This window comes from Zerene cesonia, chromosome 4 (assembly GCF_012273895.1).
Source record: "Zerene cesonia ecotype Mississippi chromosome 4, Zerene_cesonia_1.1, whole genome shotgun sequence".
Taxonomy (NCBI): Eukaryota; Metazoa; Arthropoda; class Insecta; order Lepidoptera; family Pieridae; genus Zerene; species Zerene cesonia.
In genome coordinates, this window is record NC_052105.1 from 5866222 (window position 1) to 5885649 (window position 19428).

Below are 19428 nucleotides of genomic sequence, written 5' to 3' on the forward strand. Positions count from 1 at the left end.
GCAGTTAGATTGTTCTGTTCTAGCTTATACATAGCTATATAGGGTTTTTTTGAAAAACTTGGGAAGATAATGATTGCTGTATCAAAAATGGTAAACTAAAAGACTAATGAAAATAAAGAAAAATTTACTGTTATAAGCATAGATTATCTTTGAAATCAACGTTAAATCATGTAAGATTAAATATAATATATTATACTAATATATATACGAATATTTGACGACAAGTAAATTTAAAACGTTGGGAAATGCATTTACGAGATGTCATATACCTATTTAATTTAAAATTACTTCTTAACTAGCCTTACAACGTCCATCGGGGCTTAAACTGAAATATTTAATATTTATGTTATTCATATGAACGTAATATATATCATAACATAGTTTTATCATTTACTACTGGTTCTACTATCGGACAATGTATAAATTCGACATTCTAGCGGTTAAAAGACTCGTTTTTAATGCAAGTCCGAGGCCAATTTGCTAAGTGGACTTTGTAATGACAGATTAGCGGGCCGCCGCGGCACCTGAGCGGCCGGGTAAAATATGCAATAACTCACCCGGGCCGGGCTAATACACCCGGATCGCGGGCTATAAATTTGTCCGGGGTGATTAGTTCGGGGTGCTTTGTTTGCTAACTGTGGAAAATGCTTTGATTTCTTCTAAAGTGATTGTAATACGCGAGCACGCTTCAGTACGAATGGGTACAGGAAACCGACGCGAAAAACCTTTTCCTGACCCTACATTCCCTATTTCCAGTCGGCAATCCATTCGTTATTCCTTACCCTTAAAAACGAGTGCCTCTGCGAATGTTCATGGACGGTGGTGATGGTACGTACAATCAGGCGAACCACCAGCATTAAAAAAGGGACTGAGTCAAAACTTCACAGTTAGTTAGGCTTTAATTTTAGTTCCGTAGTTAGTAATTTTGATGGATTATAGGACTACTTCTGTTCCAGTATCTATCCTAATCCCCACTAATATTATAAATGCGAAAGTAACTGTCTGTCTGTCTGTTACGCTTTCACGCCTAAACCACTGAACCGATTAATAGAAAGAAGATAATTCTGATTTTGGGAAAGGACATAGGATACTTTTTATCGCCAAAAACCATATCCGAATTCCACGCTGGTGAAACCGCGGGCGGAAAGCTAGTTAAATATATTTTACTGATTTGTTTGTTCATTAAACTTTGTTATGTACCTGCGTAAAAGTCCACAATTCGTTATGATAAAAAAGACAGGGGAAAAGCTTAAAATATATTCAAACATAAGGTATAAGAACATTGTAATATAAAATAATTAGAAACTGTTTACCTACGTAGGATAAAACCTATTATAATCTATAGTGTAGTATTTAATTTGTCAAATTTCTTTTGCACTTTTTTAATAGCACTATCATCTAGAGTGTTTTTTACAGATTTACAAAGTGTATTTGTGGATCTTGGAAATTCTTTATTATTATGAGGTGAGGCAGGAGTTATATTTGCATTATCTGCTTTGAAAATAATCCGCCTTGGTATTTTGCTCGGTTTTACCTTTGACGATCTATAGCTTGTTATATCAACTTCTATGTCTGTTTGCGGATTATCAATGTTTATATTTAAGCTACTAAATTCTTTGGCTAAATGTCCTTTACTCTTTTCTGGACTTAGTTTAGACATTTTTGAAATATCAGACTTCCTTCTTGTTTCATTTTGAGTATTGTAAATTTTTATATTTAAAGTGGGATGTTCAGCTACTGATTTGTTTTTTTTATCAGTTTTTGATGTATTTGTAGGTCTAAATATACCAGGAAATCTCTGTTTTTTCCTCGTGTCTATTTGGCTAATGTCTATTTTATTTTTTGGGTTTGGGATTTCTTTATGGAGGTTATTCGTTTCCTCAAATTTGTAACTTGCTTTTGGTTTTAAAATCTTTGGAACTTTAGGTATATTATTTTGTTGATTTTCTGCGTATTTTATATTTCTTTTAGATCTAGCTTTATCTTTAAGTAAAGTTTTCTTTTCCATTATATTTTGTGATTTACCTTTTTCAAAAGTTGGTGTGCAAGGGTTATTTGTATCATTTTTCGATTTAGTTTTTAGCTTTGAACGTTTTTCAAGAACTGACTGTCTAATGTTTAGACTTCTAGATCTTGTTCCAATGTTGGATATCGTCAAAGATTTATTTAGTTCTTCTTTAATATTTTCTTTTCCCTTTTGTATTACAATGCTTGGCACAACGTCTGTGCTTTTATTGTCAGTTATTGAGGTAAACTTTTCACTACTATCATTTAGTATACTTGATTTTTTATCATTATCCATATTCATGGACACACATTTACATACACTTTTGGACAGAGATATGCTTGCATGGGTGTATGATATGTTCTTGATTTCTTGCTCTTGGATTAATGTCATAGTTTTAGATGATTTTAAATCAGTAATCAAAGGTACACTTTTGGAACATTTGGAATCTTTAAGGATGCTGCGCAAGGGGGCATTCTGGCATGTATGCTGTTTCGACAAACTTATGTTTTCTTCTAAAGATGGGAGTGGGTTTCTATAGTTCGGCAGTATTTTCGCAAATGAAGATCGCTTTGGAATCTCATTAACGTGCGTTACTTTTTCTTTCGACGATTTAAGACTTCTCACTGTGACATATTTTGGGCCGTATGATGGAAATTCCACGTCAACTTCCAAATTTCGCGTTCGCGGTTTAAAAAATAGTTTAACGCCGTGAAGTAGATCATTGTCTTTATTTTGTTTGAATGGATTCAGTGAATTCTGTTTGGGTTTTCTTCTGAAGCATTTAAAGAATTTAGATACATTTGCCGGCTTACGTTTCTCTTTATGGGACCACAAACAGCACAATGCGGGTATACACCAAATAATTTCCAAAAATAGTAGAATTACTATGATGAAAATTTTTTTCGATGTCCATGATACTGGACATCCGGCTGCGAGAGCTTTGCTTTTTATAGATATACATTTGTCGTCGCAAAAATTAACAATGTCTTTATAAAAATTCTTCGTCTTATTTAACAGAGACAAGACACTCCCAAAAGCAATATATAGGTTATCATCGCTTAAATGTGGAATAACATCTGAAGCTAGCCATATCTGAAATCTTGAGCCGAAATCATATTGATTTTCCAAATTTTCTGTATTCAAACAACTTGCCGCGACTATGTAATAATCTAATAGAGCTGAAGATGAATTCGGCGACATAAGTGGAACTAACGATTGATTTTTTAATGGTACAAACATTGTTTGTGGAGTGAGGCCCCAATTTATGTAAGGTAGTGGTATAGTCAATCCGTTATCAGTCTTTTCGTAATAAGCTAAGCGTTGGCAAGCATCTTGAGTACTTCTTTGATACCAGTCGTGAGGTCCAGGTGCTACATCTATAGTAACAGATTGAAGCAGATCTTCATCCGGACCACGCCACGACCTTCCATCGGTATTTAAACTTCTTTTGATATTTCCGAATAATTTAAATATTTTGATTGCGTTTTCTGAACTGATTGTTCCAGCGTAGTAAGAATATTTAGTTATCGGTAAGACCCACACTTTAATGTATCCCCCGATCGCATCGGAGAGTGCCATATCCATTACTTCTTGTTCATTTAAACTATTGGCTTCTTTATTAATAGTTGAGTAGCAGTTTTCGAAATAGTCCACCAGGTTAACTAAATACTCGTTGTTCAACGAATATCCTATTTGTGGAGGTGGTATGAGATTTTGGAAGTATCTTCTAGCTTGTAAAGCTTCTAATTCAGACGTAGTCCATTGTTCTTTGCCAACATCAGATGATGAAAACAGAACAGATCCTACATTTGGAGACGGACTTGATTCACAGTGGACTAACGCTTCGAAGATAATAAATAGCTTTAAATGAATCGTCATTACAATAAAATCTATAAAAATAAACACATATAAAATTGTTTAGGCTGTTATACAATCTGTCAACGATCGTGACATGACAGTTAGTTTTTAAATACAGAGTTTAAAGACTTTGTGCATGCGTTCAGGTTTAAACATAAGCTGAAGTTAAAAGGAGAAAAGAAAAACGAGAAAGATTTTCATGAATGATTTATGACTATATTATGCATATGCATAATGGCTATATATATATTTTTGCGAATGAGGGTAAATATCGATTACTACAATTTGGACGCTATATCTATTCTAATTTTGTACATACCAATCGCTGTTGGTGCATCTACTTGTTTCGTTTCGCGCCTAAACCGCTGAATTGATTTGAATGAATTTTTAGGAAAAAAAGCCGGATAAGAAGCATAAGCCATTCTGTCAAAGTCGACATTGACCGTAAAGTATATATCTTCACACAGTAAGAAGAGTAACAGATGAAATTACTATGTAAAGCATTGTCCATATTATGAAGCCGATTGATTCTATTCAGTTGATAGCCGTGCGTGTCATTTGTTGGTGTTCCACACGTCAAGTTCAGGTGTAAAAGGAGTCGACATAAATCACACGGGAATTTCTCTAATTGTTTCAATTTGTGAGATTTTCTAACGGGTAGGAATGTGGCAATGATCATGTAAGATTGTCACAGGTTTTTGTCTGTTGTTTATTACAAATTACAATATTACATGAATTTGAAATACGAATCACTAAAAGAACATTTTAACAAAACATATCTATGTTTATATGATTAGCTGTATCCACTCACAAACTGGCCACAAGCTGCATATAGGTTATTAGAAAACAAAATTGTAAATACAGGACAAAATAATTCTTTTAGTTTATTTTACTATTTTTACTATATAAACCCTCCCGTTTATATTAACTTTATCTTAAATTGGAATTTGGTAAAGAACGTAAAGATTATTAAATTTCCGTTATCGTTTCTGAACATATGACAGTACCTTCAATATTCGACTAATGTCATGTATCACCATACAATTTACCGAACGCCGTTTCTATCATCGTGTAAATAATCTTTAATTACTAAACATTCATTTGTCCCTTAATTGTGATAACCCTTAACTATTAATCCGCACTAATGACGCGTGTAACTCAATACTGTTGTATACGAATTGAGTACCTACCGCAAGATTAATTAAAATTCATCTTCAAATGTTTCATTAGTAATCTGTTAGATCGGCATCTTATGGGCGTAGAGTGTGGTTTGTCTTCAAAATGTTTATGTATCTATACTTTATAAGGTGATGACAGAAAAATTTTATGTTTGCCATTATGTTTGTTGGCTATGGTAAATGCAGATTTTCGGTTTAAAGCGAAAGCTTGTAAATATGTCTAGATATTTGTTATTTATTATTTGTTAATAGATGTTTGTTACTCTTTCACGCGAAAACAGCTTATCGTATTTACATGAAATTCGGTACAGGGGTAGATTACAGTCTGGATTAGCACGTAGGCTACTTATTACCCGGGTTCCACACAAATGATACGGCGGGCTACAGCTAGAATTTATAACGTATGTCTCTTACAAGGGCAATTTAAACAATCTTTCACAAATACAAGAATATATTTAACTGCACCTTTTTACTCAAACAGGAGCACACACTTGAAGTATTAAGAACTCGTAACGCTAATAGTGAGGGCAGCCCCTAATTAGGGTGAATTCAGAAGTGTGAGTTATTGCGGTTCATGTATGGATTTATTGCCTATTACGTGCGTCTTATTATATCTGTGGGGGAATTTAGTGTAGATGCGACTAGATACGACTCGTTTATTATTGAAATTGTTTAAAAACTGTTCTCTCGAAACAACTATCCAAAACTATATTTGATTTAAAACAATAACTTATTATCGTTTTTCTTAACTTAGTAAGCTACACGTACGAGGTCGATTTTTATTAACGGCGTGGAAATCTTTAAAATATATTCTGTCTTTTGGGTAAAAAACAGTCTTTTGGGTTTTATCATTTCATGGAGACAGTATAATAATGGAAGAATTTAAAAATCATATCCATTTCACAAGATAGTAAAAATATATTATAAATATATTAAATGATTTACGGATAGTAGTCAAGCTATATTTCAATCTATATCTATGTTCATAAGAACCGCTCATAGAATACGCTCTTGTCTTAATGGAGATGATAGTTAATATTTAACGCATAGATAAATGCATGTGTTCTTTGTTTGTTTATATTTTTAACATTCCAAGGTATTCTTTTTTGCTGCGAGACTTAATATTTGTATTTGAAATTACGAGTAATAATCTCTATTTACTGTATGTAGTTTGATGTAGATATAAAATTCTCTTCTTGTAAATGAATTGTTGAGTTTATAATTTTTCTTATTATTGCTTTTTGACAGATCTCGATCGCGCCAATTTTGGCGGGGGACCGGCGGGCTCAGGGGAAATCTGTAGTTATTAGCTGTCAGTCAAACTAACAATCTCTCAGCGTGACATCGAAAGTGCGATTTGACGATTTTTTGGCTGAGGATTAAAGTTTTTCGTGCTGTTTTATGGTTTTTGTGTGGTGGTATTTTTTATTGGATTGTTTTATTAGTTACCTACTGAATAAATAAGGCTATAATATCGTTATTTATTTGTATAAATGGTTAACTTATGTTAATCATTCGGTTATCCGAACCTTCTAGAGAAGCGCGCTCCATCCTAGACATCTACGCTTACCAGCAGGTGATGTGGTAATCAAACACTTCCCTATCATGCATAAAAAAACCGAAATAGCAGTATACCTATCTACGCTAATTTTATACAGAGGGAACTTTAGTATTTTTGTATGTTTGTAACGTATTCTCACAAAAACCACTGGACCGATTGCAAAAGTTCTAGCACTATGAGAAAGCTGCAACTTCACTGAGTGACATAGGCTATATGCACCACGGGCGAAGCCGGGCGAACATCTAGCAGCTATATAAAATGTGAAGCAACGAATGAAGGTTTCACTCGCAAACTAAAAGTTCCCTAATTTCAACATCTGCCTCATCGGGGGTGTAACTCAGTGGTAGAGTGTCTGCTTCGCATGCTGAAAGTCCTGGGTTCAAATCCCAGCACCTCCAAATTGACAGCTGTTTTTGTTTTTTTTTTTTAACTATATACAGCTAAACAATATATATTAGCTTTTTATAATTATATTTTTATAAAGTCAATAGCAGTATTTATAATTTTATATTTTTTTTTAATTTATAATTTTAATCTAGGTAAGACTGAACTGGAGTTGCATGGCAGACCATGCCAACAGAAACAGTGTCCTCGCATACGAGTATAATGAATAAGAATGCATATTTCCAATTTTAAATTTAGAAATAAAATAAAAATGGGAAAGCCACAGATGGCGGTAGATTTCCGAACGGGATTACATTGGAAATTGACTCGCGACGTAATTTCCTGCACGAGCCGAACATTCGTTGTGTCACTTTTCTTGCAATATTTTTAAATCAGGTTATAATATTAAATATAAAATTAAAGAATAAGATTTTTTTTTGAGCAAAAGCATGTATGTATAGACTATAGAGTACACGTATAATTTTTATTATTATTATAATCATTTATCCCTTTGTGCGACTTCATTTTTATATTTATCCGCAGGAATTTTCATCATTTCACGAATCACATTGTGTGGTGGTCACAGTATATGCATATGTATTATATATATATATATATATATATATAATAATATAATGAATAAATCGCATTTATAATCCGTTAAAAAGTCTATAATTTTTTCACCCCGGAGCAACCTATCTTAAGAAACTACGCAGACAATCTCGGACAGAAAGCTCGTATATTGAAAAAAGTATTTATTCACAGAGAGAATAGACAATAAAGCGATTTCCAAAACTTTATACGAGTAGTAATGTAGTACAGTAGTAGTATTACCAACCACAGACCAATGTTAGTTTGAATTATTAATAAGCCTGCCCATCCTTATTTTGTAATTCCATTTGCTTTGACATTTGAGTCGGAACAAAGCAATTCATTGTGATTAGTTACTGAATACATTGACTGTATGGTATGATTGTTATTTTTACCGACTTGCAAGAATGTTGTTTTTAATTATCATTATTGGAAATAGGGTATTTACGTCGCGTTTTTCGCAGATCCATTGTTTAGTTTAATTTGTTGGGAAAATTTTAAAATGTAAATTTTAGAGAGCTTTAAGTATGAGGGCGCTTTAAAGCATCTATTTAACGGCTTGCGAGGTTTAAGATGATAATCATTAAAAATAGCATTACCATTTTTAATCAAATTTAAATTAATCCACACGGAAGGTATTAGTTTTCAATAAGAATGGATAATCTCCTCTTTTTTTTTGAATCAGTGTAAACGAAATATATATAATATACAGTTAATCAAATAAAAATTGCAAAAAATTCAAACAAATCTCATATTTTTATTAAACTGTATAGTGTGAGTGTACCTCGCTAGATGGCGCTGAACTAAATTAAACTCTGTTTAAAACAACTTTATTCGTGATACGTTATCTGTTTTTACAGTTCTCCCTTTTAATTAACTATCAATGAAAATATTGCATAAAATTAAAGATGCGTGGTACACACGGTCTTTAACATTATAAATGTATGTCTTCTGTATAATATGTAGTAGTTGAACTATATAATTATATTTAAATCAATAAAATTCAATTTATTTTCTACTTTAACTACAAAATGAAAATGAATACTTTATTAAATACCTTGAGTTTCTGTTTCCATTTATAAAATGACAAAAAAATTTTTTTTCTTTTTTGTACAAATACAGATATAAGACGCGGCAATATAATCTGTATTTTAAAATCAGATGTATAATTAAAAAACGGTTTCGCATTTTCGTGGGCGGTGTTGCGTGAAAATCACATAAAAATCATTACATCATTCTATTGTGTGCCACCCCAACAACCCCTTGTAACAACCACTGTATAATTATTTGCTATGAACGCAAACGTGGTACTAGAGTTCCGTGGGACATTTAAAGGGATGCAATAATATGTCAATATATTTTGCAATGGTATTTGCGAAATGATGAAAAGCTTCTGCGTCTTTCACCAGTTCCATTTAAATTTTTTTTTTATTAATTTAAAATTGTCTCCAAATAAATGTTTTCTCTTTCTTTCAGTTCGAAATTTACGTACCAAAGCTAATGTAAGTTCTTGAGCTACGTGTAATTAGATTTTTTTTTATTTTGCACTAGTTTTCTGCCGCCGGTTTCGCCCGTGTTGTAAATGAAAATCCATATATTTCTTGTTCTTGAGGAATTTGCGAGTATCCAATGTACTTTTTGAGGACTCAAACTATGCATGTACTAAATTATATCTATCGTCTCAGTGGTTTAGGCGTGAAGAAGAGACTGACAAAGTTACTTTCGCATTAATATTGTAGGGATTAGCCGAAAATTTTCGCTTGTCCCATGAAAACAGTGACTGTTATTACCAAACATTTAAAGTAGGTAATTATAACAGTTTATGTTTAAAAACCGATACAATGTAAAACATCAAAACTAGTTTTGGAAGTCTTAACACAAGTTCTAACGCTATTAATGAGTCGTTCATCAATATAAATATAATATTCTTTGGTAATACAGTTTAGAAAGGATTTAATTTGAAATAACTCTAAAAAATCTACGGAACCCGCAACTAACCGAAGCGCAGCGTTAACTTTGTTACATTGACTTATACCCTATATTTATTGATGCGGGTGATATTCTTTATTCGGTTTTAAACGAATGTATGTTAAAAGGATTGATCGTGAAATTAATTCTGATAGGTGTAGGTTTAACGAGTCGATGTTATAGAGGTTACATTCTTGTTATATTGTTATTTATTTATCCTTTTATACCTTTGTTCCTTCTGGTTTAACTTGAAGCTATTTGAGAGTTTTTTTCGATCCCTGTTAGTCTTAACGATTGAGCAGAGGGATAAAGGAAAGAACTAGGAGGGGAAAGGAAAAGGATATCCCCACTCACCGAACGAAACACAGCAGTAAGGTATTTCACGCCGGTACTTCCCCGGTGCGAGTTGGCCGAATTTGCGCTGAATTGTGCTCGTCTTACATACGAAACATACAAAAAATTAGTAATTTTGAAGACTATAAAACCAGTGTTAACTGTTTATATCTATTGCTATATTTTCCAAGGCATATTTTTCAATTAAAATTCAAATTATCATGACTTTCTTTTTATTCCATTTTCAAATTCACCTTTACCAGACGTTTAAAAGTTACACCCAACTTGCACCGAACGGTTGGTCTGTTCCACAGCACCAGAATGACAAATAAACGAACAAATCCAAGCTATATATACTTTATAGTCAACAATATATAGTGTTTCATATCTCACTGTATGTACACCGTTAGTTTGTAATTTGTATTACTACTTTAAATAACCGCCTCCTTTGTACAGTGGTTAACGTGTGAGCGTAGAACCGAAGGGTCCTTGATTTGATTCCCGGTGGGGACACAAAAATCGGTCTGACAGAACGCAGAAGGCTGATCACTTACTTGTCCATGAAGAAAGTCGATCAGTGAAGTAGATTTATACCATCTGCCCCATACCTCACTAGGGGACATTACTTCACTACCTCTATTTTAAACTGTTAGATAGTCGGGATAATAAATTGATTTTTCGCTAATAAGCTCATAAAACTGTTATTTGAACTTAACTACTAGCTAATAAAAAAGTAGCATTTAACATTCGATGATTCTACAAGCTACCAGTTTCCAAGACATCAGAACACTAAAATCGTATCATGGAATTCCGTTGCGACATAAAAGAAAGTCAAACAAAAAACAGACACTTTCGCATTTATAATATACTAGCTGCGCCCCGCGGTTTTACCCGCGAAAGTCCATATCCCGTAGGAATATCGGGATAAAAAGTTGCCTATATTTTATTCAAGTGGTCCAGCTGTCTACGTACCAAATTTCATTGCAATCGATTTAGCAGTTTTTGCGTGAAAGAGCAACAAACGCACACACATCCTTACAAACTTTCGCACTTATAATATTAGCAGGAAGTAACGATAAAAGCATTGCATCTTCCTAGAGCTAGAGGAGGGCAACCCACTTGATGTTAAGACGAAGGATCCAGGTGTTGCAGGTGCATTGCTTTTTTAAGAACATGGGCATATGTTTATGTGGTCGTTGCCTGCGTAACCCAAGGTGTAAGCTTCTACGTACCTGGAAGTAAGCTGCAGGGAAACGTCCTGCGTTAGATCTGACCATCCAGATGGTGTAAATGGTATTTTAAAGACTCACTATGGATAATTGGAATTGCCTGGCCACAGGATATTTTTGTATTTAAATATGTCAACAATCCTGCTAATATTATAAACGAAAGTTTGTAAGTATGGATGGGTGGATGGAGATTGTTACTCTTTCATGCGAAACCAGCTGATCGTATCTGTATGAAATTTGGTATTGAGATAGATTATAGTCTGGATTAACATATACCACGGTACCACGCGAGGAACGCCGCGGGTTACAGCTAGTAGGTAACTAAAACTCATATTGTTAACTACCTTTCCCTCCGCGGCTTTGCCCACGTATGTAGTTCTAGGAAAATATAGATAGACCCGGGGTTTTCTCCGTATAAGAATTATCCTATGTCGGCTCTCGGGCCTCTACCTTTGTACTAAATTTCATCAAAATCGGTTTAGGCATGAAGAAGAGATAGACAGACAGTCGGACATAGTTTATTTCACATTTACAATATTCGTAGAATTGTCATTGATTTAAGGTTGAACTTTTCATACCCTCAGACGTAAGACTTCAAAGTTACCAGCTCATACCTAGGATTCACACAATGACCTATTAAATATAACCATACAGTTAGTCCCTAGTCGACGGCGAAGTTTCAAGACCTTGAGCAAATATTAAGCTGTGGTGATACTAGTTGTTTGCTATATTACCTAGTACCCCTAGGATCATTGTGTCTTCTAGAACTGGTTACTGGTGGTTTTTTCTGTATTTCACTTATACGCTAACATTTTGTCGCGGACGAATTTTAATCAACTCCCGTGGCCCCTTCACTTAAGTGGCTCGACGGAACACAGTGGGGTTTTGGTCGGTAGGAATCCGACATAACCCACGGCTTTATCTCCGGAGGCCGTGGGTATCTATGCAAGATTTCCCCACTTAAAAAAAAAAAAAAAAAATAAGCTAACATTTTGCACTCAGTTTAATTGCATGTTACATTTTTATATGTTACTAGTTGATGGCAAACGCTGTTCTGCCTTACGCTAGTCATTAAGGAGTATGAAAACAGATGCTGGCCTCACACCTAACTGATATGCACATAAATTTTATGAGAATCGATCCAGTCGTTTCGGAGGTAAGTAAGGCAACAAATATTGTGACAAAAAATGTACATATATTTAGATTATTAGCACCTTCTGCAATCTATTCCATTTCGAATTAGAATCTTATAAAATGGTTTTCTCGGTGAGATATTTGAAAATTATAAAATATATCGTATAATGAATTATTTTACAAAAATAGGAAAGTATATATATACTACTAACATTATAAACGCCTATGTTCGTAAATCCATACATCCATCCATCCAAGATGAACCGTTACCTTTCAGCTTATCGTATCTGTATGAAATTTTTAGTACAGACATAAATTACAGTCTGGATTAGCATATAGGCTACCTTTATCCAAGTACCACGCGAGTGACGCCGCGGACTACAGCTAGTATGTATATATTTTATAAATATTTTCCTATTAGACGGGAGGCTTATTCGGAACCAGTATACGTCACGAGAGCGTTCACCCCTGACCCCTAACTGGTCATCTCGACCGCTGTCCCTTTCGCACCAACGTGTTTGCCGTATATCCGTCCCGTTTCTGGATGGGCACGATCTGATCATATGGAACCGGGCATCTTCAGAATTGCACTTGGCGACTCGATACATTAATGGATGGTTGTTGAATTTTATTGTTTAACTAGTTGCACGCGTCGGCTCCTCCCGGGTAGTTTATCGAAATTGATAATATAAACAATCATATCTTTCAAGTTACATCAATCTGCAAATCGTGTGCAAATTTGATTAAAATCGGTTCTATAATTTAGGAGTCCATCGCGGACAAGCAACGTGAACGTAATTTATATATATTAAGATTGTTATTTTACTTTTAATTACAAGCTAGACGGAAACGTGAATTGCGTGAATACAATATGCTATTATATATTGTTTATGCTTAACTGGAAAAATATTTAAGGTAAAGTAAACTATTTTGTGTTGAATAACATTTATTACAGCAAATTGATATACTGAAAAGCTGTACTTTTGACGAAACCTTGTAAATTAAGAATTACTTGTTTAATTTTGGAAATTGCAATTGATATGAATATATCGTTTTGGGTTTATGCTTTTGCAATATAAAAATGAAATAACAATTGAATATCTTGCATCTCACAGACTTTCGCTATTTTATACATCGTATTATCAAAAGAGATTCTTTAAATATCCAATAAGAAAACAACAATTCAAAAGCATCATTTATCGTCACGGGTCATATGGGAGAGTACGTTAAGTTACTCGCTCGGTGCGGCTCGATCTAAGCACATTTACATGCATTGAAATTTATACACCACCTTAACTTGGCTAACTTAGCTTCTAGTTACATTATGCGGAACACTAGGCAACCTACGTGACTGTCCGCATTTTTAAATACAATCGTAAGGCACATGAAGTTAAAGATTTTAACAATGGATGTGTTGACTTATTTTTAACCAACTTTCCCAAAACGAAGTACTGTTTTTTTTTTTTGGATTTCTTACTGGATAACTGTATATTCTTTTTGTGCCTGATAGGCAAGTGTTGTCACTTGGTACCACTTTAGAACCTGGAGTTAATACTCCCAGTTCCACATCCATCAGTTCTACAATTTATGTAGAAAAGGGACTCATTATTGGGATACATCACGTCAATAATTTAATTATCCTTGGATGCTAAAAAATTAACAGAAATATCAAAAAGTTACGTCACTAAGTACGTCTTTTATTACATTAAGCCTTATCACATGTATCGCAAGTACACATCAAAATCTGTTATTTTCGTTATTCATATAAGCAGCTTATTACGAATCCAATAAGAACGCTTTAAAATCTATTATATATTTGAAATGATGCGTGAAATTTGTTGTAACCGATATAATTTTGATTTATGTGATGGGAGTTAGGGGCTAACGTCGTGTTCTTAAATTACTCCTTAAGTTACAATACAAATATGGTTTTATTACCGATCTGTTGTTACTGTGTGTTCGTGTTTGGAATAAGCTTAATGGTTAAATGGCAAAATTAGCTGTGCCCCGCGGTTTCAACTGCGTAAGTCCGTATCCCGTAGGAATATCGGGATAAAAAGTTGCTTATATGTTATTCCAGTTGTCCAGCTGTCTGCGTATCAAATTTCATTGCAATCGGTTCAGTAGTTTTTGCGTGAAAGAGCAACAAACACACACACATCCTTACAAACTTTCGCATTTATAATACTACCTGCGCTCCGCGGTTTCACCCGTATAAGTCCGTATCCCGTAGGAATATCGGGATCAAAGTTGCCTATATGTTATTCCAGTTGTCTAGCTATCCTCCTACCAAATTTCATTGCAATCGGTTCAGTAGTTTTTGGGTGAAAGAGCAACAAACACACACATCCTTACAAACTTTCGCATTTATAATATTAGAAGGATTAGTAGGATAGTAGGAGGATATTTCGATGTTATGTAGTTTGCTTAAAGAAATGCGGAGGTTGTTCGTCCGTTAAGGGTAAAGGAGAGGAATGACAACGGAATAAAGGAAGGGCGGTATCAGTGGAAAAGTGAGGGAAATATACGGCCTCCGGCTCCATTCACACGAAATAAAGTAGCCGTTTTATGCTACTGTTTTACGCCGATCTACTCGTATTTTGGAAGTACCTTCCCGGTGCGAATGATCCACTAGTCTCTCTATTCCCACATAGGTCATATAGATTGTTCTTATGTTGAGTGCAATTATTTATAGCCGATTAAATAAAGAATTTTAAAATTTGTAATGTGAAATTTTAAATAACTATTTTGGAGTTCTTATTGGTTGTTGCGCCCAGGTTTATCCAAATATATTGAATATACACCTGGAACTGGAACTAGAACAGACTATAGTCTATCTATGTCTGTTTAAATAAAAACTTGCTTAATAGCAGATGGCAGACGCTTGTATAAATTCGTGTGGAAATCCTATTCGAAATTTAAGATTCACAATTCGCCCAACCTCGTTGTTTATTCCTCACTAGATTACGCTGTAACCAAAGACACAGAGGGCCATTTGTTCAAAGAAGATGATATACAACCCAGCCGTGCGTGTGACGACATGTACCGCACACAAACTTACAAACAAACAAAAAATATTCCCCAAAAACCCTGAGCGCCGTTGATAAAGTCGAAATTGCTGTAACAAAAAAAAGCATACTCGCAAATATAAATATGTAACTAGCAATGGGAAACGACGAAAAGAGAATAAAATATTGCAGAAAAGTGGACCCAGGACGCAATAAAATATCAATTTTTTTACTGTTCCACTATTTTGCGGAGTTCCGCGCAATCTATCGATGCTTTTGTCGTTTTATCGTACATTGCTTCTTTTATTGGTATGTTATGTTAAGATGATTGTTGGTAAGGAGCAATGCAGAGTGTGCTGTTAGATTTTTCATTAGAGCTAAGTGGAAAATCGTGCCATGGTATGATGGTATGTTCCCTCAGTTTTAGTTTCCTCTAGTTGAATATGATTGCGGTATATTATACGTGGTAGGGGAAAATTCGTCTCATATCGTTTTTTAAGCATTTCCTTGAAAGTTATTTAGATGAATTATTGTTCAATATTAACATGATTGATATGAAAGTTTTGAAAGGGGCCGGACAAAAAAATACAATTAAACAATTCTTATAAAAATTCAATTATTTAATTTTCAGAAAAAAACTTAATTTGTAAGTGGAACCCTTATACATACTTAAACAAAAGAGGCGATATAAATGCATTAATATTTACGTTTTTTAATTTTGGTAGTTACTAATAAACTGATTGCTCTTTAAACCACCTTCCTTTTATTAAAACGCTATTACGCCATATAATAGTATGAAGCAGCCGCGTCTTCCAAGCACATATCCAAATCCGACAAAGTCGCATGAAATTACTAGTATACATGTCCCCAATAGCACCGCTAATTGATTTTTGTTTGTCCCTCTTTAATTGTAACGGGTGGAGTCTGACTTTTTGAATTATTCATTTGATTCGCATGCATATTCAGTATTGATGATGAAATATTTTAACTGACATATAAATTGGTATAGTTTAATCAGACTTTAGGAAAGGTAAAATTAATACTTTCATGCTTGCTTGTTTCGGGAGCAGGGAATACGTCAGCAAAATGCGGACTTGTATTGCATTTTTTACATTATATCTATAATGTCATTGAGTGCAAATTACGGGAGCAACTAGACGATTTAGATATTTATTTTTCATAGTTTTGTTAAAAAGATGAATTTAAACAATAGTAACTTTGCGAATTCCATACCCTAAAGGTACCCTAATAGGACCCTAATAGTAAGATTTTGCTGTCTGTCTGTCCGTCCAGATAAGCTGTATCTCATGAACTTTAATAGTTGGTTGACATTTTCAGAGATGATGATGATGTGGCCGCTATAACGATAAATAATTAAAATGGACGTTAAGCTGCGGTTGGCACGGTCATAAATTGGATGGGAAACAATTTTTTTTTTTGAGATTTTTTTTAGTATAGAGTTCGGGTCCCATTTGACGGAATTTTTTTGTTTGCGCGATGACAGGATTAGCTCTGAAAAGTTGATAAGATTTCCGAAAAGTTAGAAAGAAAATAAATGAAAAAAAATTATTGTAATTATTTACATTTCTGTAAATATCATAGTGTTAGAGACTTTACGTGGTCACAATAGCAAAATTATGTACTACTACTAGTTTAGTTTCATATACAATAGTGTAAGAATACCCTATATTGTTTCGATTTGTTAATTGTGTAATTTGTGTAACAATAAGTACCATAATTTCAAGACTTCGCTCATCGGGGGTGTAACTCAGTGGTAGAGTGTCTGCTTCGCATGCTGAAAGTCCTGGGTTCAAATCCCAGCACCTCCAAATAAACCTTTTGCCTGTTTTTATTTTTATATTTTTAACAATTCCTTTGCACTTTAATTATATTTTGAACGTGTTATCCATATAAGCAAGTTAGTAGTTTCTTTTTATAATTTTGTCATGTTTGATTAATTTTTATACTGCATGTATAGAAATTTAATTTAATCAAGTATTTTTGTCTTTCTTCCATACATTATTACGCAAAACCAATCAGAATGATGAATAAAAAAAATGTGTGTGTGCGATTCACACACGATAGAAGTGAAACTTCAGTAAATCGACAAAAGAATAAGATGAATATACATAAAATATAAAATAGAATATATATTTCCGTCTCATTCTTTGCCGGCTTCGTTCTACACATTTTTGTATTTGTGTCTCATACCTGTCGTTTTTCCGTTGCATCAGGTTTGAAATCACAACGATTCTAAAGAAGTTTCACTTCAATGATATAAAAATGACGAGATAATATTTGAAATTATAAACGCTTTTTTCAAAATGCCTAAAAGATTTGAAACAAATTTGTAAAACATAGCGATAACGCACGTAAAGTTTAGGCAGAAAATTACTAGCAATGACAATATATTTATAAATTTTGCTAATGTCTCAACTCAGTAGAGCGAACCGCCGGCACGTGCCAGCTTTTGATTATTAAATATTAATATTTGAATGACAAGCACCTGGGACCCGTTGAGGTTCGTTGCGGGTCACTGGATGAAGAGATTTTTGTAATATATTCAAATGTTACGTTTACGTAGTTAGTAGTTTCAATTATGTATACTTTACATATATATAGCACAATAGACAACAATATATTTAAAATTATTGTGCTTTGGATTAACATGTATTATTTAATTATTACTTTTTATTTTATTTTTAATTTTAACTTTTGTAATTATGTTTTTGTGAATTTCTTCTTGTAAAATTGTTGTAAAATCTGATATTGGGTCCTTGTTACCCCGAAATAAATAATTTATTATTAATATTATTATTATAAAGATCTTAAAATAATAGATATAACGAAAAGGACTACTACTACAGAATTTCTTACCGACTCCTCTCTGTAGAAACTGCTTTCCGAACCGGTGGTAAATGTTTAAACTGTTTTCATTACATGACTCGATACTTACAGTTGCATGTGACCAATTTAAAATGGCAGATGGAGCATTCGCTTTCTAATGCGCCTTTTAAATTATATCTATTCATTGCTATTATTTTTGAGCTTCCCACGTAACATCGATCAAATTAATCCGACTTACCCGCAAGACTTGACCCTAGCTGAAACTATGTTTAGACCTCGGAAACAAAAGGACAAAGCATCTTTGTCAAGGACGCCAAAACACAAAATTTAAAGCACTTTTACACAAGATTTATATCGTGGGAATGTGTTCTTATTCGGGTGCTTTATTGACCGCAGAGTTGTCGGTCAGTTTATGATATTGTATTTAGCGTGTAGGTGGATGGTCGGAAATGATACTTGATCATATGTTTATTTATTTCTACAGCATTTCGTTGTGATTAGGAATTAATTTATTGGAACGATTATAAATATTATAAGCATTAAGTTTAACTTCTTAAAATCAAATTGTTTATGCTATTCCTATGAATTTACAATTTATTTTTGAATGTAACTTAATAAATTACACATTATTCATTCATATATTACATTGTATTTGGGTAATTTGAATTTAACTTAATAAATCCACGCAAATAGTATAAAGAGAATTAGTTTGTTTGTTTGTTTAAATATGCTTATCTTATCAGATTTCACTGTTGGATTTATACGCAATTCATGAGTGATATAGGCTATGTATGTATCACAGGCGAAGGCTGGGTCGATCGATAGGAAACTCTATCTAAATTTATAGCAATATACTGTATTAGCAGACTATTAGATAAGTTGTCACATCTTTTTTTACATAAAACACCCATATAAGTATCACATTCGATTTCAAAAGTGTTTTATCTTCAAGGACATTTAAAGTATCAAGATATCGCAATCGCAGCAAATGCGCGGGCGCCGGCTGGCACATCACTATTGTTCGGAACCCTATTGGCGCATTGACTAGTGTTGTACCACATTCATTGTTCCTACAAGATGTCCCGCTGATTTTTGTTGGCGATTTTAAAAGCATTTAATTTATGTCCTTAGAGTTGGGAGTCCTTAATGAATCTCTAAAGATTGGTAAGTGAATGCGGCGCAACTTAGAGAGGATTCTCATTACTAAGAAATTTTATTAGTATTTTTTTAATAAATATCATTTGAACATCTTCATCATCATCATCATCATTATTTCGTTAAAAAAAGGAATTTAATTCTAATACTACTTCTTTATATTATTCCAGCATAT

At 33.6% G+C, this 19428-nt stretch overlaps 2 non-coding genes across 2 annotated transcripts; both read left to right on the top strand.

Annotated features, from left to right (window-relative positions):
• Positions 1–6930: 6930 nt before the first annotated feature.
• Positions 6931–7002, top strand: Trnaa-cgc. The gene has a single exon. It is a non-coding gene; the product is annotated as a tRNA-Ala (tRNA).
• A 10006-nt stretch (positions 7003–17008) lies between these two features.
• On the top strand, positions 17009–17080 carry Trnaa-cgc. Its single transcript has one exon. It is a non-coding gene; the product is annotated as a tRNA-Ala (tRNA).
• The last annotated feature ends 2348 nt before the right edge of the window (positions 17081–19428 follow it).